Below are 22,047 nucleotides of genomic sequence, written 5' to 3'. Positions count from 1 at the left end.
TTATGCAATGGATACTTTCCATGATATGCTCTATCTTTACTCATACTCTAATGTAAAAGAGGATGTAAGCACAGATGCATGAATCTTTGTTTTCTTTTTGTTTTAATTTTACACTTAGTTCAGGTACAGCTAGTAGTGCAGGCAAAACTCTTATTTATTAACAGAGAGATTTGTACCTTACATTTTGTGGGATTTTTAAGGCAACCTTAGAATGTATAAACCAAATAATTTTTTTAAAAGAAGATTTGACATTTTATTTGACACATCAATACATATTTCCCCAATAGAATATAACAATTCTTGACAACATATTTGCTTGACAATATTAGTAATTGTTGAATTGGAAAGTTAGCGGTGTCTCTTTAAGCTGATTTTCATCTTGCAACCTCAATTGAGGGAACTACAAGTGCATTCAGCCTATACCAATGTGTTTCGAATACTTTAGTGCAGATTCTTCCTCAGGGAAAGGATACAGCTTTAAAACAATTATCAAAAGTTAAACCTTTATATATATTATTTATGATCCAAGATTTGAGAAACCAACTTTACAAATTTTACACACCACCAAAATTGGTCAAACTGAAAATGCTTTGCTGTATTTTGGAGAATAAATCCCCCCCCATGTGTAGGATGAAAGCATCGCTTGGCATGCAAGAACCACAGATGCCACGTTGAGTAATACTGTAGTAATAAAACATATCAATTAGTGTTATTTCCTATACATTGATGTTCCAAAGATATAACACTAGACATCAAGACATATCTGAGGGAATGCTATCTCTTTTATTTATATAATAGGGACTAGAAGTTAACTAAACGTGCATCATGTGTAGTGCATGAACTAATGTATAATAAATGAACATCTGCTCCATACTTATTGTCCCTCTAATTTAAAATATATACTATCAATGAAAATGAAATGAATATGAAATGAAAATGTAATATACGTAATTCTCCTCCCATATGTAGATGTGCATCCGTCTGCGGGGAAGATGGTGCTCATAGTGTGGTTCCCGGCATTCCAACCAAATGTGCAGGTGCGATCACATCATGCGCCTTGCTTCACACCTGGCTCCAGGAAAAGAATCTCCAGAAGTCGGGCAGGCGCCATGTTGGAGACTGCTGCCTACACGGTATAAACGGACCCATTTGGAGCTTTAGGGATGGAAATTATTCCGCCCTCCGCTCCATTAGGCCACATAGAAGGGCTCCCCGACCATGTGGGAACCGGGGGACCCTTGCCGTGCCGGGCACGCCAGCAAAAACAAAACTCAACCTAGAGGGGGATCACAAACTCCAATTCAGAGAGCATGTACAATAGTGATTAACATGACAAAGTACAAGAAAATAATCTGGACAGTATAACAAACCTTTGTTTCAAAAGGAAGAAAACAATTACAAAACAATAATGATGTTCACAGGGCAACCCTGCAGAACATGTAGAACGTGGAGAAAAGATCTCCTTTGGTGAGGAAGGCAGATTGGATCATTAGTAGAGGCATTTAAAAAATTAAATAATTGGAAAAATCAAAGATATTACAAACTGTTTTACCAGACGTGAAACCCTCTAACAATGGTCTATAGCTTTCAGATTAATTTAAACCAGGGAGGCAAGTTGCATCCAAGCATCTAATCCAGCGCATTTCTTGCTAGAGTAGTGTTTTGTTCCATTCGCTTCCAAACTCCAAAGCTGAAAAAAACAACCTTAAGCATTTTATATTTATTAACGTTTGCAACATGTCTGCCCAAGGGTAAATACAGATTTCCTATTCTCATAGCATGGATATGTTTGTAAATATGTCTCCAAAATTCTTGGCGTGTTTTACCTACATAAAAAGATCCACATTCACAGGACATTAGATACACTACTCCTTGTGTTTGGCAGTTAAAAAAATTTAGAAATACATTTTTCTCCATTTGGAAGAATACATTTTTTCCTATTGTCAAGTAAATATCAATATGCGCACCTTCCACAAGGGAAAGTGCCAACATATTTGCATGGATCACATCTCTGAATGCCTTTGCATTCACTTTGTACAAAAAGTATTTTAATGATCCTGCCCTTCTATATGTAATAGGATTTCTACTGACCAATTCACCGATGATAGGATCCTCTGCTAGAACTGGCCAATGATTATGTATCATTTTTCTTATTTTAGTATGTTCATTAGAATATTTTAGGATAATTCTAGATTCATCTTTATTGGCATATTTGTGTGTTTGAGAATTGAATAAAAGGTTATGTCTATCCAAATATTTTACATGGTTAAAGGCCTTTTGGAGGCCTATTTTAGTGTAGCCTCGTGTTAGCAGTCATTCAGTGAGCTTATTAGCTTCATTCTGAAAAGTAGAATCATTGGTACAATTTTTTTTAATCTGCAGAAATTGACTATATGGAATAGATTTTTTAAGGGTTCTGGGTGAAAGCTATCCGCATGCAGAATGGTGTTCCCAGTAGTCTCTTCTCTAAAAAGACTGCTTCCCACATATACATCTGTTGTCTTGGAAACACATAGATCCAAAATGCTAATTCTTTCTTTGTCATAGGTCATAGTGAAAAAAAAAATTGAATCATTTTGGTTCATCACTCAAGACACTTTTTAAAAGTGTCTTGGGACCATCCCAGACAAATAATATATCATCTATATATCTTTGCCAAATGGTAAGGTGTTGTGTATATGCAGACAGGGATTCATTTGACAAAATGTTGCTCCCACACCCCCAGGGGCAGGTTAGCATATGAGGAAGTACAACAGCTCCCCAAAGCTACACCCTGTACCTGGAGGTAGTGGGAGCCTTTGAACAAAAAGGTATTATGGCTTAATATATATTCAAGCATGGTTAGAATAAATTCATTAAATCTCCATTCAATATGAGCTTTCATAAGAAATCCCATGTTTTTCCTTCATTAAACCAAAATACGGCTATTGCTTTATTTGTACGACAGGTTACCAAAGATATTGAATCCCTCAAGTTTGATAACATTAATCATAATCTAAGTACAGCTGAGAAAGCATTATCAAAAAACACCCTCATAACCATAAAATCCTCTGACAAAGGAGGTAATATTGTCCTGATGAATAATTTCATGTACATGTGCTTAAAAATTCTCAGAAATAAAACATGTTATAAAAAATTGTCCATTGCATTGATTAATGAATTCAATCTAAAGTTCTATGAGCTAGTAGATTCAGCATACACAAATGGTGTTATCCAAAAGGATTTATGGGAATACATTAGAATTAGACACCCTAGGATGCCAACATCCTGTGCACTTCCCAAAATCCACAAAAATATAAATAATCCACCTGGCAGACCTATTATTTCAGGAAATAGTTGTATTTCAGAAGGTATTAGTCAAGTAATAGTTCACTATCTCAGACCCCATGTTATGAGCCTAGCATCTTATGTCAAAGATTCTATCCATTTTCTAAAAATCATTGAAAATCTAGACATAACTCCATCTGCCTACCTTGTTACAGTAGATGTGGAATCTCTCTTCAACTGTACTCCACATAACATAACATAAGGTATTGCAGTGAATTAGATCCATTCTGCAACAATGTGGAATACATGAATGGAGGTTTAATTAATTTATTCCAACCGTGCTTGAATATATATTAAGCCATAATACTTTTTTGTTCAAAGGCTCCCACTACCTCCAGGTACAGGGTGTGAGTATGGGGACCTCATATGCTAACTTGTACCTGGGGGTGTGGGAGCAAAGTTTTTTGTCAAATGAATCCCTGTCTGCATATACACAACACCTTACCATTTGGCAAGGATATATAGATGATATATTATTTGTCTGGGATGGTCCTGAGACATTTTTAAAAAAGTGTCTTGAGGTGATGAATCAAAATGATTCAAATTTGTTTTTCATAATGAACTTTGACAGAATAGGAATTAAGTTTTTGGATCTATGTGCTTCCAAGACAACGGATGTATATGTGGAAAGCAGTCTTTTTAGAAAAGAGACTGCTGGGAACACCATTCTGCATGCGGATAGCTTTCATCAAGAACCCTTAAAAAATCTATTACTTATAGTCAATTTTTGCAGATTAAACAAAATTGTACCAATGATTCTACTTTTCAGAATGAAGCTAGTAAGCTCACTGCATGACTGCTAACTGTACTGCTGCTAACTACTGCTAACTGTAGCCTCGTGGCTACAATACAACAGGCCTCAAAAAGGCCTTTAACCATGTAAAAGATTTGGATAGACATAACTTTTTATTCACTTCTCAAACACACAAACATGCCAATAAAGATGAAACTAGAATTATCCTAAAATATTCTAATGAACATATTAAAATAAGAAAAATGATACATAATCATTGGCCAGTTCTAGCAGAGGATCCTATCATCGGTGAATTGGTCAGTAGAAATCCTATTACATATAGAAGGGCAGGATCATTAAAATACTTTTTGTACAAAGTGAATGCAAAGGCATTCAGAGATGTGATCCATGCAAATATGTTAGCACTTTCCCTTGTGGAAGGTGCGCATATTGATATTTACTTGACAATAGGAAAAAATGTATTCTTCCAAATGGAGATAAATGTATTTCTAAATTTTGTTAACTGCCAAACACAAGGAGTAGTGTATCTAATGTCCTGTGAATGTGGATCTTTTTATGTAGGTAAAATAAGAAAAATATTACATAATCATTGTCCAGCGTCACGTACCTGATAGATGTCTGAATTGACGAGGTCAGCCTCTCTTGTATTTCCAACTCAGGCACCGCTGAAGGTGAAACAGATGGTGACGAGGGACCGGAGGAACACGAGTGACTGTGGATATTGATTGTGGAACCTGCAGCTGGTAATGTACCCTCGGTAAATCAGACAGGGCATCCAGTCAGGAACAGAGGAGATGCCAGAACGGCCAGCTGATGTTAAAGACACACTCCACTAGAACTGCAAGATCTGTGTACGTGGCTTTCCGGAACTTCTGATAAGCGTGAGGCCGGAACACACCGTGACAACCGGAGCTGATGTAATGACAGACAGGACAGCCAAAACTGGAGCCAGAAGTGTAGTCAGAGTAATAGCCAGGGTCAGCAACAAGCAGGCAATAAGGTACCGAAACAAAAGACAGGGACAAGGTCAGGAGGAAGCCAGGATCAGAAACCGATGAGCAGAAGCATAAACAGGATCCAAGAGCAGGTCAATGGCAAGCCGGGGCAGTAACTGATACACACAGGATACAGCAGGAAACAGGAAGTTAGCTGAAGACCAGTCAGCACTGACAGAGAGTAAGAGCCTCCTTTAAATAGTCTGTCTGGCGCCAGAAACAAGGGGCACGCTCCCACGTGTGTGCATCCGTGTGCGCGCATGTTTGCGTGCATGCTCGAGCCTATGCTCATTTCTATTATCCAGTTGCCGTACAGGAATTCCCTTACAGCCAGTTCTAGCAAGAGGATCCTATCATCGCTAAATTGGTCAGTAGAAATCCCTCTATTACATATAGAAGGGCAGGATCAATAAAATACAAAAGCTCTCAGAGATGTGATCCATGCAAATATGTTGGCACTTTCCTTGGTGGAAGGTGCGCATATTGCTATTTACTTGACAATAGGAAAAAATGTATTCTTCCAAATGGAGATAAATTTATTTCTAAACGTTTTGTTAACGGCAAAACACAAGGAGTAGTGTATCTAATGTCCTGAAAATGTGGATCTTTTTATGTAGGTAAAACACGCCAAGAATTATGGAGACGTATTTACAAACAAATTCATGCTATGAGAATAGGAAATCTGTAATTACCCTTGGGCAGACATGTTGCAAAAGTTCATAAATATAAAATGCCTAAGGTTGTTTTTTCAGCTTTGGATAGAATACATATTCCTACCAGGGGAGGCGAATGGAACAAAACACTACTCAAGAAATGCGCTGGATTAGATGCTTGGATGCAACTTGCCACCCTGGTTTTCCAATGATTTAATTTTTTAAATGCCTCTACTAATGATCCAGTCTGCCTTCCTCACCAAAGGAGATCTTTTCTTCACATTCTACATGTGCTGCAGGGTTGCCCTGTGAATGTCATTATTGTTTTGTAATTGTTTTCTTCCTTTTGAATGGGTGATTGTAGCCGTATTAGTGCATTTGCGACAGAAACAATTACTGACGTGATACTTTTTTTATACTTTTTTTTTCTCAAAAGGGATCTTCAGTATATCCAGATCATACAGCTGTACCTCTAGTAATGTTGTATACCTTATCCAGTGCAGAAAATGTAGCAAAGGATCCTACGTTGGCGAAATAGGACAGAAGTTGCAAACAAGGATGAATTTGCACAGACATACCATCAAGGAACATAAAGAAGATGACTTCTGCACACCTGTGGGACACCATTTCGCACAACCAGACCACACTATAGAAGACCTCAATATTTTAGTTCTTAAAGGAAACTTCAAAACTATACAGGAAAGGAAAACTTTTGAACTAAAAATTATATTTCTATTTGACACAAGAGATAACGGCCTTAATTGGGACATGAGATTCCTCACTCATTATCCAACAGTTTTACGACCCCCTCTGTAGTGTTGTCCCACCCCCCCCCCCCCCCCCCCCCGCTGTGTCTTATCTCTAGTCTAATCCTAGTTTTATAACCATTGCTGTGTACATTTGTTTGTGTGTGTTTCTTTCTGTTTTTTTTCTCCCCCTTTCAACATCTCTTTTAACATTCTGCTAAAACTTTGTGAAGTAGTACTGCCTAGACCTTGAAGAAGGGGACATACCCCGAAAGCATGTCCTCAAAATTGTATGTTAGTGCAAATAAAAAAAGTATCACGTCAGTACTCAATTGTTTCTTCCTTTTGAAACAAAGGTTTGTCATACTGTCCAAGATTATTTTGTTGTACTTTGTCATGTTAATCACTATTGTACATGCTCTCTGTGTTGGAGTTTGTGATCCCCCTCTAGGTTGAGTTTTGTTTTTGCTGGCATGCCCGGCACAGCAAGGGTCCCCCGCTTCCTACACGGCCTGGGGGCCCTTCCATGCGGCCTAATGGAGTGTAGGGCGGAATAATTTCTGTCCCTCAAGCTCCAAATGGGCCCGTTTATCCCGTGTCGGCTGCGGTCTCCAACATGGCGCCCACCCAACTTCCGGAGATTCTTTTCCTGGAGCCGGGTGTGACGCCAGTGCGCATGATGAGGTCGAACCTGCACACTTGGTTGGAATACCGGGAACCACACTATCTTCCCCTCGGATGAATGCACGTCTACATATGGGAGGAGAATTACACACAGTATATTACAATCTCTATGAAACTATATAAGGCCCTAAGCATTGCGATTTGGAGGCAGCTGTTAAATTGTGTTTGGTCCCCGGGGGAACCACATGTACCACGTCTGTTCCTGACTCTCTGATGGGTTAAAGTCTGAACGGCAGATTTCTGAGGCTTAACTACCATAGCACCATGTTTCTATGTGTTCATGGTGAATCTCAAGAATGCAAGTGACCACTTTGAATGCCTAGAATATAAGAAACTTCTATGGCTTAAATACCTAATTGGCTATTTAATTTTCATGGATAGTATATATTTTAAATTAGAGGGACAATACGTATGGAGCAGATGTTCATTTATTATACATTTGTTCATGCACTACACATGATGCACACTTAGTTAACTTCTGGTCCCTATTATATAAATAAAAGAGATTCCATTCCCTCAGATATGTCTTGTGTTATATCTTTGGGACATTAATGTACAGGACATCACACTAATTGATATGTTTTATTACTACAGTATTCCTCAACGTGGCAACGTGGCAATGCTTTCATCCTACACATGGGCGGGGATTTATTCTCCAAAACACAGCAAAGCATTTTCTATTTGACCAATTTTGGTGGTATGTAAAATTTGGTTTCTCAATTCTTGGATCAAAAATAATATGTATAAAGGTTTATCTATTGATAATTATTGTTTTAGAGTGGTATCCTTTCCCTAGGAAGAATCTGCACTAAAGTATTCAAAATGCATTGGTATAGGCTAAATGTATTTGTAGTTCCCTCAATTGAGGTTGCAAGATGAAAATCAGGTTCAAGAGATACTGCTAACTTTCCAATGCAACAATTACTAATATTGTCAAGCAAATATGTTGTCAAGAATTGTTATATTCTATTGGGGAAATATGTATTGATGTGTCAAATAAAATGTCAAATCTTCTTTTAAAAAAATTGTTTGGTTTATATATTTTGAGGTTGCCTTAAAAATCCCACCAAATGTAATGTGCAAATCTCTCTGTTAGAAAAATAGGGATGATGGCAACCACACCCTATAGGTTATACCGCATGATGACTCTTCTATTCAAATTCTTATTTATTTGAATGTCCTTGCATATGTGTGTTTTTAAGGTTAGTTCTTTACTTGGCCAAGGAAAAAAAATGACTGCTTTAGTAATCACTGCCATAGTCTGAGACTCTTAGATAGTGAAGATTTGTGTATCATCTGTTCTCAGATTGCAAAGAAAGCAGGTCAAAATGTTAATTGGTTCTTTATTTGTCCTTCCATTTAAATGATGCCCTGCTTTTTATAAATCCTTAAATTAAATCCCATAATCTCAAAGCCCATTGTTTTACTCACATTCTTCTAGTTCAGTCATTCAATGGTTATGACCATAATTCTAACTCCATATATGCCAGGTAGCTTACACTGAGGGTATATTACTGAAATGAAACATTTAATGCTGTGTCTATAATTACAATGCTTTAGGGCTGTCTAATGTAATGAAAAATTCATTGACGTCATAACACCTAAGTCTGAATTCCTTGAGCAGGCAGAAACATACTTAAGGCAATTGTGCATCATAGAATAAAACACACAATTCACATTTGACATATGGCTTTAGTAAAAAAACTATTATGCTGTAATTTCACATTTGCTGTGCTAGTCTGATTTAATACGAATCTACCTATATGTTCATTTAAAGGCTGAGCAAATTATGCTTTATGCCATCTGCTCAGATATGCAGGCTGACGTATGGGAATATTTAAAAGCTGCACAAAAAGAGATCAGTCATGAAAGTATATTGAAAATTAGTTGGAATCATTTTTTGGATTTAGGAAATTCCAAAATAATTCAAATATTGGCCTGAAAATGTAGTCAAGTAAACTTGTCATCAGAATCAAATCATAAAATCTAGCAGCAGGTAACGCATGATCAAACAAAGTTCTTCATCTTCAACCTCTTCCAATTCCTGGGACCTGTTACATGGAAGCCCTAGCCCTATATGTTATTGCCCTTAATTAAATGTTTATTATTGTCATGGTTCACATGACTGTCATATTAACTGTCATATGTCTTTAAGTGTTCTCTATATTTTGTCTCTGCTCCTCCCTTTCTTTTGGTTTAGTTAATGCTGTATAGATAGCCCACCCCTTTTCCCAGTAATGCATTTCTGCAAGTCTCATGTCTCATGAAGTAGGTCACATTATGATCTTTTGACCTATCAGATGTTCATTGTTGTAAGAATCTCTCAGTTTATGGAATAATCTTCACAAGATCTACAAGATATCATCTCGATTGAGTCACTGACTGTGGTATTCAACTGAGATTGGAGTTATCGCTATCTCATCACAGCTGTAAGTTACAGAGATCCTACTTTCAATGCTTAGATTGGAGAGACATAACAGTCAAAAATGAAAAAAATGAAATGTCTTCATAGAATCCTTGCTGGCTTTGGATACACAGTGAGATGTTATGTAAGGGATTTCCGGCAAGACGAATCGCGATCAGAAATGCGCACGCGCATAGGAATTCCCGGTGAAGAATTACCGGTTGTGCGCATGCGCGCAGAAATGCGCAATCGCGCACACGCATGTGTACACACACGGCAAAGATTGGCACCAGACAGCCTATTTAAAGAGTGTCTCCGCCCATGTTGAGTGCTGACTGGTCTTCAGCTCCCCCATGTCCTGCTTGTTCCTGTGTGACTCCTTTGTTGCTGACCTGGCTTGTTCCTCACCTGACTCTGATCGCTCTCCTGATTGATACTGGTTTCTGACTTCGGCTTTGCTCTTGACCTTGGGTTTCATTCTGATTCTCTGTAAACTTTCTATCAACCCCTCTCCTTGCTAACATGATGTTTCAGGAAAGTAATATACAGTCTGGGGAAACTAATACACAACCACAACCAGAGCTTAATGCTGACAAGGAAGAATTGCTGTGTAATATTAATGACTTATGGTCTAATCCTGGTAAATGCATGTCTGCTCTCTCCCAACAATCTCATGAGCCAATACAACTAGAGGGCGCTATCCAGCAATTGAATGTTGCTTATGAGACTTATCAAAGACTGTGTTAAACATATTGCTCTCTTAAAGCAGTACAACACTCAAGGGTCATTGGAAGAATTAAGGAGTTTTGAGAAGCTCAATCTTGAAAGATACAATGTAGTGGTGCGAACAAAGACAAAGGCAGACGTGAGAATAACACAGCTCCATGAGTCCAGATCTTATCACTCTACATCTACTAGACGCTCCTCAAGATCTTCCAAATCCCTACAATCAAGGTCTTCTACACTCATAAATAATAAAAGCCTGTGCTGATGCTGAAGCTTTTAAAATTCAGGCAGCTTTCGCCCAAGAGAAAGCAGAAATAGAGGCTTAGGCCGCATATAAGAACGCAGAAATGGAGGCTCAGGTCGCATATAAGAAATCAGAAATGGAGGCTCAGGCCGCACATCAGAAAGCAGAAATGGAGGCTCAGGCTGCACATAAGAAAGCAGAAATAGAGGCTCAGGATGAACATCAGAAAGCAGAGAAAGAAGCTGAAGCCACACGCCAAAAGGCAGAAATTGAAGTTTTGGAAAAACAATGTGGGCATGGCAAGGTTAAGGGTCTTAGAACAAGCCGCTAGAGAAAATGAAAGAGACAACAGTTCCAGACACTCAGTTGTATCTTATGTTTCAGATTCTTCACACACCTCTCTAGAATGTCATCTTCCTGTCACAGCAGCCAAACTACTCCATCAAAGTCTCTTCTCTGCACCTACTGTACCTCAAGACCATTTGCCCTTATATCCTCCAATACATCAGACTGAAGCATCTCAGCTAGCCACAGGCACTGGTGTGTATTTAATAGACCACCCATCATACTTTGGCACCAACAGAGTACCTCCTAGCAAACGCACTACTCTACAAACTAACATGCCAGTGGACTTTAAGCCAGTTCCGGCATTGAATAACTTAGCAGCAACATATGTTCCCAAGTCACTTCACATAAGTCCACCAACCGTCACAACCAACTCTGTTCCACCAGCAGTCATGCACCCAAAATCTGAAAACACGGACATGTCACAGTTTGCTAAATACATGCTCCGCAGAGAGCTTGTTAAGACAGGCCTCACTAAGTTTGATAATAAGCCTGAAAATTACAGAGGCTGGAAATCCACTTATAAGGCCACAATGAGTGAACTAGATATCAATGCCACAGAGGAATTAGATTTACACATCTGATGGCTAGGTCCCCAGTCCACTGAACGCATCAAGAGGCTCAAAGCAGTTCATATTGACAACCCTGCTGCAGGCCTTAATGCTGCTTGGGACAGCCGAGAACATACCTTTGGCAGCCCAGAGGCCATTGAAGACACTTTATTCAAAAAGTTGCAAAGCTTCCCAAGAATTTCTGCTAGTGACAATCTAAAGTTTCAAGAACTCAGCGATGTTCTATTAGAGCTTCAACTTGCTAAGGCTGACATCAACTTACCTGGTCTCAGTTACCTTGACACCTCTTATGGCATCAAATCTATTGTTCTCAAGCTACCATATGGAATTCAAGAAAGATGGGCAGCACTTGGATCAAAGTATAAGGAAGAACATAGGGTTGCCTTTCCTCCTTTTTCCTACTTCTGCGAGTTCTTCAAGAGAATTGCAGACACTAAGAATGACCCAAGTTTCTCATATGGGGACTGTAACCTTCTCAGTACACTCGCTTCAAGACCTACAAACACACATATGTCACAAAGAAATCATAGAGGTCCAGTGTTAGTGAAAAGGACTAATGTTTTACCTGCACCTGCTACAGTTCTTGAAAAGACTGATCAAAACAAGAGAATTGAGGACCCAAATCGCCAATGTCCAATACATAACAAACCACATCCACTTAAGAAATGTATCGGCTTCAGAAAGAAAACCCTCCAAGAACGTAAGGAACTTTTGAAGAAATTTGAGGTTTGCTACAAATGCTGTGCCTCCACAGAACACTTTGTAAAGGACTGTAAAGCAATCATCAAATGTATAGAGTGTGACAGTGATGACCATGTGCAAACTCTTCATCAATATTCACACAACTCTATTACGCTCACAAACAATCTTCCCAAGGCAAAGCAAGGCGGGGAGCGCCCAGATCAAGCAGCACCTACCACCCCAGTGTTCTCTACATGTACAGAGGACTGTGGAGAAGGATTCTGCGACAAATTCTGTGCAAAGATATGCTTGGTACACGTATACCCCAAAGATCAACCTGGAAAGGCCATAAGACTGTATACTATTCTGGATGATCAGAGTAACGGATCTCTTGCAAGAAATTTTTTGAACTGTTGAAAATAACTGGAGATGCTCTGCCTTATACCCTAAGCACTTGTCCCGGCACTACAGAAGTCTTAGGTAGGAGAGCCAGTGGTCTTGTAGTTACTCCTCTAAATGACAATGTGGAAATATCTTTGCCCCCTATCACTGCGTGCAACCAGATTTCAAGCACCAAAGAGGAGATCCCTACTCCTGAAGCTGCTTTTCACCATTTTCACTTAGAGCACATAGCCAACCGAATACCAGCCCTTGATGAAAGTGCCGATATCCTGCTGATACTCGGTCGAGACATCCTAAGGGTGCACAAAGTTCGTCATCAAATCAACGGTCCACACAATGCACCATATGCTCAGCTTCTGGATCTAGGATGGGTCATCATAGGCAATGCCTGCCTAGACAAGGACAGGAGGTCCTACTCAGTCTCGTCCTTTAAAACACATGTCCTATCAAATGGGCGAACAACTTGTTCTGCACAATGACCACATAAATATATAGTGAAAGAAAGACTCATTAAGAAAAGTGTACAATGGCACATCATACAAAACAATAAGAAAGCTCTTAATCTCTGGAATGACAACATCAGCAACACAGTGTTCAAGGTAACCACTAAAGACAATGAGTTGGCAGCCACTATAGAAGACAAAGAATTCTTGAAAACCATGAGTAAAGAGTTCTACCAAGATGATTCCAACAGTTGGGTAGCACCTCTACCATTTCGTACCCCAAGAAAGAGACTACCAAACAACAGGGTACATGCAGAATCACGGTTTGTTTCTTTAAATCGCAGTTTGAACCAGAAGCCTGAGATGAAAAAGCACTTTGTATGACTTCATGCAGAAGGTGTTTGAGATCATGCTGAGCCTGCACCTCCTCTTACGGAAGGAGCAGAATGCTGGTGCCTACCATGCTTTGGTGTCTACCATCCTCGCAAGCCTGTTCAGATTAAGGTGGTCTTTGACTCAAGTGCTCATCATGAAGGAGTCTCCCTCAATGACATTCTTCTTACTGGGCTTAATCTGAACAACAATCTCATAGGAGTTTTACTTCGCTTCAGAAAAGTGCCAATTGCTGTTATGGCTGACATTCCACTGTTTCATCGTCCGTGAAGACTACAGAAACTTCCTCAGGTTCCGATGGTACCGCAATAATGATGTCAACGATGAAGTCACAGACTACCGAATGAAGGTACGTGTTTTCGGTAACAGCCCTTCTCCTGCAGTAGCAATTTATGAACTGAGGAAAACAGCTCAAGAGGGTGAGAAAGAATTTGGATCTGATGCAAGACAGTTCATCGAAAGGAATTTCTATGTAGACAACGGACTCAAATCTCTGCCCAATGAAGAAGAAGCTATTGACCTTCTTACTAGAACCCAGAACATGCTTGCCACTGCAAACCTCAGACTTCACAAAATCATCACTAACAGCGACAAAGTCATGATAGCCTTTCCTTCAGATGACCATGCTGTCAGTGTGAAGAAATTCCAACTAGGATCTGACCTTTCTGTTACACAGTCTTGGATTGCTTTGGAATGTTAAACAAGACACATTCACATTTCAAGCATCAGCTTGTGACAAGCCCTTCACAAAGCAAGGAGTATTGTCTACAGTGAACAGCATTTATGATCAGTTTTCCTCTCACCTCTCACCATTCAGGGTAAGATACTGCTGAGACAACTTACTTCTGAAAGCTCAGACTGGGATACCCCTTACCCAAGGAGAAACAACAAAGGTGGGAAACCTGGAAACAGTCTCTAAAAGCATTAGAACAACTCCAGATACCACGCTCTTACACCCAAGCATCCTTAAATAATGCCACCAGAAGAGAGATTCATGTCTTCTCCGATGTTTCCAGCGAAACCATTGCTGCGGTGGCTTATCTTTGAGCTACGGATCCCAGCGGTGAAGTGGGTGTAGGATTTATCATGGGCAAGACCAAGCTCACACCAAAACCTGCACATACTATTCCAAGGCTTGAACTTTGTGCAGCTGTGTTAGCTGTGGAAATTGCTGAGCTTATAGAACTTGAAACAGATGTTGAAATAAACTCCTTTTGACTTTTATACAGACAGCAAAATAGTACTAGGATATAAACACATTCGCACAAGATAGTTCTAAGTGTATGTCGGCAACAGAGTGAAACACATAAGGGCGTTCTCTACACCTGAACAATGGCACTATGTTCCCACTAACCTCAACCCTGCTGACTGCGGCAGTCGTGCAATACCTACTACTGCATTTCAGGACACATCTTGGCTATATCCACCATGAAAAGAAGGTTCTGCACACCTTTACTTCAGGCCTATAAAGGAACTAGTACTTCTTTTCCCCAAAGAGGAAGACAAGTCATCAACTTGATTTAAAGGGAGGTAAGAAGGAATAGTGCATGTTGCTACCTTCCCCTCTGAATACGGATTTTCATGTCTCAGCCTGGACTTTCGAGACCAACATCTGCAAGTATTATGCTAAATGTTTGCATTGTTTTCTTTTGTTCTTCCCTCTTGTTTTGCAGATTTTCCTGGAAAGAATCTTCATTTCTTGCATTGGACTAAAGTTTGTTATAATAGAAATCATAGATTTCGACGTGCAGTGTCATGTTTCACATGACTGTCATATTGACTGTCATATGCCTTTAAGTGTTCTTTATATTTTGTCTCTGCTCCTCCCTTTCCTTTGGTTTAGTTAATGCTGTATAGATAGCCCACTCCTTTTCCCAGTAATGCATTTCTGCAAGCCTCATGTCTCATGAAGTAGGTCACATTATGATCTTTTGACCTATCAGATGTTCATTGTTGTAAGATTCTCTCAGTTTATGGAATAAACTTCACAGGATCTACAAGATATCATCTCGATTGAGTCACTGACTGTGGTATCCAACTGAGATTGGAGTTATCGCTATCTCATCACAACTGTAAGTTACAGAGATCACACTTTCAATGCTTAGATTGGAGAGACCAAACAAATATTGGATAGGAGAAATAACATCTCTGTAAAGATCAATGATTTTTGAGTTTGCAACTTCATTTTTAATTTTTCTTCTATTTTTGTCCTTGTATTTATCATCATTTTTGTTTTTTTTGTGTACATCAAGAAGCTTAGAGTCCTACTAAAGAGAAAATTGAAATAAATAATAAAATAGAGGCAATTTTCCTCCTTTTCTGGCAGTCCTGCCGGTGCTGTCCGCTCCTCCCTCCTTTCGATGTGTTCATCAATAAAGTCTAAAGTGGCAATAAAGGGAAAAAAAAATTGAAAAGAGCGCATACTTACCTACCCTGTTCAAAACTATTGCACAGAAAAGTCACTTTCTTCTTCCGACAGTCCATGTCAATGCTGTTCATTCCTACCTCCTTAAGGTGCCTCCTATAGCAACCCAGGAGCTAAGGAGACACCCACTTGTGTGCAATCTTGATGGGTCTTGAGCAAAGCCTGGCGGTGTGTATCCATGGGCACACACAGCGCTGGTAAGCAATGCCCATACTCACCCTTCACAGTTTGACTGATGGCAGCTGGAACCCAAGGCTCCATTGCCCTCCGTTTCTCCTGTGAAAGCAGGAAGTAAGGGGAGCGGTGCTAACGCTGAAGACAGCACTGGAGTGGTGACATAGAGCTAGCGATTAGTGACAGGTTAAGGGTAGGACAGAAAGTGGGGATTTTTTTTTTTTACCTTGACCCCTTCTCGCCTCCACCTCTCTGCCCTTTAAGTGGATTGAAATGCCCGGAGGCAGAGGTGGGTATCCTGATCAGGTGACCACTGTGATGTCACATCTGTCACATGACCAAAAGCTCCTGATCCACAAGTATGCATCAGGAAGTTTCTGTGACAGTTTAATTACCATACTGGGAGAGTGCAGGGAGCTTGCTCTCAGCACAGTAAACTATTTACATATAGATCTATATATGCATCTGCTCTGCATTAAAGCCCACCCACTGAGAGGCTGCATATATGCATGCAGGCGGCAGGAAGTGGTTAATGCAAAGAAAACATTTAGGCTTCAGTGCCACTTTAAGCTAAACTTCAGTGACATTTTAAATAGAAAGATTAAATACCCGGACGTTTTATCTGCCAAAATATTTGCATTTCCACCCATTCTGTCCCATCATATAGCATTTCTCCATTACAGTAAAACAAAATACTGGTTTCCGCTTCCCACCCACTGCCTGCTAACTGAACATTAAAAGGAGCAGCAGCAGTTGTGGAGCAGCTGCACATTCTCTGAACTTGTCATCTCATTTGATTGTAACTCACCTGTTCAGTTCCTAGTGCCTCCCCTCACTCTCTAAATGCTGCTGTACAAGTTTTGGAGAGGCTGATACCAAGTCAAATTTGGTACTTACACTATACATTTTAAAATGCCTTAAATTATTTATTAACATGTACAATAATTTGTGTATTTTATATGTGCCTGAAGTCAACTTTCCATACATATTTACATAATAATGCTAATAATGATACTAATATGTTCCTAAAGACCAAAGAAATTCTTATTGGAAGATGTTTTTTTATGATTTTGAGGCCAACTGCAAAAACAGAAACTGAACTTTTTGATCCAGTATATTTTAATGTAACACATTTGTAGCGACATGCAAGGTAAAGCTTTATGTCCATTCCCATGCAAGAGAAGTCGACCTAGTGATTGATTGACTCCTCTTGAATGGAACTTCTAGCACTGCATACTAGCACAATATGATGGACTTACCTGAAACAGAAGCCCTCCAGCAGTGCACTTTCACTGCTGTAGGAGCTTCCATTCTGTAGGTAAAAATCAACCACCTGACTTTGCTACCACTTTAGTGCAGCTCTGCTTCAAAGCTGCTTAGAAGGTATTTATGAAACAGGCAACCCCTGCATTCATTCATTTTATTTTTTGTCCTACCTTCAGCTAAATCCAGAGGCACTGATCAATTGGGAATAATCCAACAGGCTGGTTGTACAGAAGCTGATCGCTACAGTGACTTCTGTACCACCAGGGTGATCATACATGAATGGAAATTCTGCTGGCCCCTGCTGAACCGGACAAAATTTGGTCCATGTACGACTGTCATAAATTTGCCTTTGTATATTCTGCCTCAGATTTCTCTTGCTCTCTACTTTAGGATTGCCTAGGTGTCTGACAAAATAGATACCCCAAAAAAGGTTAATAAAGAGAAAACTTTTCTAACAAAGAATTTTTCTGTACATCAAAATAATCAAAATAAAAGCATTTAAAGCACAACTCTGGTTTAAATATTTTAATGGGGCATTATTTTCTCTGGAGTAAATAGACATTTGCAAAAAGAGGTAGTTTTTTACTTGTGCGCAATTCACTAAGAATGTCAAATAAAATATGGGTTTATCCATTTTTGCTGCTATACTTTGTCATTATTGGGATTATTTATTTTTGTGTTATTTAATCACCTGAGATAATAGTATATGATCACAATTATGCTTTAAGTGTTCTATAACAACCAATTAACCAAATATATATATATATTTAATCATGTCATTTATATATTTTTTATGCAGGAATATTGTGATTATGTTGTGCTTCAGAGGTTTTATAGCTCACTCCATGTTATATTGATTTAGCATCTTGGCCTTATTTTGGACGCTGGCTTTCATTGCAAGGCCTTTACACCTCTTCTACCTGACTAGTGGCTAGTAAGGCTGCCCATGAAAGCTATGGGCTTAAAGTGAAATGGAGGGAGAGAGAATGCTTTTGTAAACAAAATGTGTAAATTAAACTGATAAACTGATTGTAAATAATATATATAGCACTCACATCTCTGTATATAACAATATAATTTTTCCTAAAAATCTCTTCTTAGCAATTACTACTTGCTAGATTCCCAAAACCATATGGTTCAAATGCTCAAAAACAATCTTGGATTGTACATAGCACATTAAAATTATAATTATCAGCCACTTATTGAAAGCGAGTCCAATTGCAGATTCGTATAATTCCAGATAACATCTGCAAATCCTTCATGGAAAATTGCATCATGCACTATATCTTTGAACCTGATTCATGTTAAGGTTTAAATATATTGATTCCCAAACAGCATTTGTATTTTTCATTGCTTTCTTTGGTTTGTGTTCCAGCTCTCCACTAGTCTACCGGGCCTTTCCTTAGGCTTGACAAGACATTGACCTATCTTCAGAGGCTTGTATAGATAGCAGAAAAAAAGAAAAAAGGACCTTTAGACATAAGCACCAGAAAAAAAGCTTTTATTTTTTGTGGTTTTAATAAAGTTTCATATGGATCACATTATTGACCACTTAGTTTTTTTTTTATGATGTTGCATTCTCTGTAATTGAGAGGTAAAGTGCAGAGGTAAGAGCTGGAAGACAAAAGACAGAAACTACAAAGATCCAAATGCCTGCTGGGAGTGAGGAATTTATACACATATAGATCTTGATGTAAGCCAGGTCTAAAGATGAGGGGTGTGAATAAACGGTGATGGTGTTAGTTCTAAAAGACCAAATGGGAGGTAGGAGTAGTAGGGTGGGTAGGTGTTAATTTTTTCCTACTGCCTCCTTTATCCTGTGGGACTCTGACTTAACTGATTTCCTATAGTCTCTTTTGGACACTTCTTGGCTCCTTCCATTTTATTTTAGTACACTTAGGGCTCATGTACACTGCAGCTAATAAACTCATGTTTAGGAGCTGTTCAGCGTTTTTTCAGAAGCCCTTAAACTCTCCCTAATGTTTTCCTATGTGTCCATGTACACTATGTCGTTTACAGTCATTTACAGGCAGTTGTTTACAGTAATTTTTTTTAACGCACCAAACTTGCGTTCAGGAGTAGATTTTATCAGCGTTTCAAACGCTAAATGCAGCTAACTGCGTTTATAAGCGATTCCATTTGAAATTTTTTTTTTAACTCTTCCATTTCCAGATGCTGTCCAGAGCCTTTTTTCATCATGAAAAATGCATGCAAAATGTTTGAGGTTTTGCATGGAAGAAAATATGTTAGACACTGCTGCAATAACTTATGCACAGAAATGAGCTGGAACACATCCAAACACCACAAAAAAAAGTTTATCTCAAATACTGCTCTCTCTGCTTCTGCTCTCTCTATTTCTTTCAAAATGTCTGAAATAGTTAATTTTTTACTGTTTTCAGTGCATTCTGGGCATTTTGGAAGGTCTCCTGAGATTATCTTTAAAAAACGCTTCTAAACGCAAACGCTCATAAACGCGGTATGCAAACGTGGCTAAAAAGAAGTTTTTTATCTTATGTTTTCCAGCAGTTTCCATTGTTGAGAAGTGTCCCGTGTACATGGAGCCTTAGGTGTTACTAATCAGGGAAGTATGGCTGAAATGTTTTTATTTCCTTATTTTCAGGATCAGGTTGCACCCAAGGATAAGCAGCTAGTGACAAAAAAAGAAATGTCCCTTTTATGACTAACTTCATAAAAGACGGAGCAAACCTTTATGTCATAGTTGTATAGTCAAACTTTCATGTAAAAAGTCCTCTGCAACCTGTAAGAACCTCCTATTTAATGTTAAGGAGGACATTTCTTCCACTTTTCAGGTTTTTAGGTCCATGTTAGACCCCTGAGACAACCCAATACAGTATCGTCTATTTCCAGAATTAGACAGGAGTAGAAACAGAAGAAGAGGATGTAGATTATTTTGATGGACTCATAACACTACCCCCTTAAAAGATATTCTGGACAGGGATTCCAAATCCTCCAGTTACAGGTTTTCCTTGGAGCATGTGGATAATTTATTGAATGCAATTTACGAGACCCTGGATATCCAGGAGGAACGGGTGTCTCTGTTCTTTCATGATTGTATGTATCAGACCCTTAGGGAGGACAAAAAGCATGGTTTTCCTGTTCACAGTGGTCTCACGGGAGTCCTCCTCTTTTGGGGTCCCTTGCCAGGGCTCCCTACTCCTCCCCCTCTCCAAGTGCCCCTATAGCAAGCCACTGAGCCAGGCTGTGTACATCTATAGACACTCATAGCATGGCTCAGCCCGTCCCCTTGCTCCCTCTTCACAGGATTTGATTGACAGCAGCAGTAGTCAATGGCTCCCTCTGCTATCAGCAAAGTCTGTGATATATATATATATATATATATATATATATATATACAGCACAACATCAAAAAAGTGCATTGTACTCATTTTTCATTACATATTGTTTTAAAATATTGTATATTATATACAGAAAAAATACAGCATCAAAATAAACAAACAAAACATGAATGCATTCCCATGACCAACAGCAACCTGCAATTATCAACATTTTTTGTTCTGGACCGGAGTATCTAGAAACCTGCTGTGCAGAGCGGGATTTTGATGGAGATAATGTTTTCAGTTTGTAAAAAAAAAATAATCCTTAGTATTGGCAGGATACTTTCACTCATTATTATTTTTTAATATCAACTTGATTGGAGATCAAGATTCTGCATAGCTGCACAAATGTGTTTGTTATCAATAGAAAGCTACAAACATGTAAAATGAATTTTTAAATGAACCTGGTGTGGGCCATGACGATGTAGCAAGTGGAAGTGACTCATTTCTGCTCCCAGCTTCCTATCTTGCCTATCCTGCGGTGAGTCCATTGTTGGGCGAGGCTCGTTCAGTGCCAGTTTTAGTGGCTTCTGTGACAACTCTGCACCCTGTGTTTCCCCCAGGACCTCCCCTCCAGATTTTGCTACCTGAGTCATGCCCAGCCTATCAGATGTTATAACTGTTCTTGCTGTGCATTAAAGGACAAATTGACCAAGAAGTCTATGATATCTAAGGGAAGGATATCTAAGATGCAAATGCTTCTGATTCGTATGAATTACCTAAGCTATGTGTACAGCAAGGTGGTCAGAGATTGCTTTAATGAGGCTTGCAATGATTGTATATCAATATTACGTTCCTGGTCTGCATGTGAACCTACTAGGGGAGATAATAAAGATGCAAAGGGAAGAGGTGCGCACACCTGTAAGGCTATCAGAGGATGGTGTGAGGTTGCTGAATAGCAGGAAAATCAAGAAAAAAAGGGGAAGGAAACTGGAGCGGGTTGCCTCTAATTATGTGAAGGAGGCACCAAATAGTTTAGATTACAATTCAACATGTGAGCTTTATCTACATGGAAAACAGGATGTGTAGGGGAGAGATAGGCTGTCTCCCACAGTGTTAATTTAGAGTTTATTTTTTTCTTAATGTTATAGAAAGATTTGAGTGTTTGATTTTTTTTTCTTCTGGTAACCCTAATAGCAAGCTTAAGCATCTATTATTATCAATTGGGAATTATGTTATTTTCACATTATAATTTATATATATATTGAATTATATAAGATATTTGTTATATGATATATTTTACATATTATATCTTGGTCCTTTAAAACTGGACTTGAGTAGCTGTTATTGTCAATGTTAAATAATGATATATATATCCCACAACTAATATATATATATATATATATATTTTTTTTTTTTTTTTTTGTTTAGTTGTGGGATACATGTGATCCTGTTATAATTATATGTATTTCTTTTTAGAATGAATATTTGGCATATGAATAGTTTTATGTATGTGG

The sequence above is a fragment of the Staurois parvus genome, unplaced genomic scaffold (genome assembly GCF_062004578.1).
Source record: "Staurois parvus isolate SC_StPar_1 unplaced genomic scaffold, SC_StPar_1.0 ptg000268l, whole genome shotgun sequence".
Lineage (NCBI taxonomy): Eukaryota > Metazoa > Chordata > Amphibia > Anura > Ranidae > Staurois > Staurois parvus.
This window is presented reverse-complemented; position numbering follows the sequence as displayed.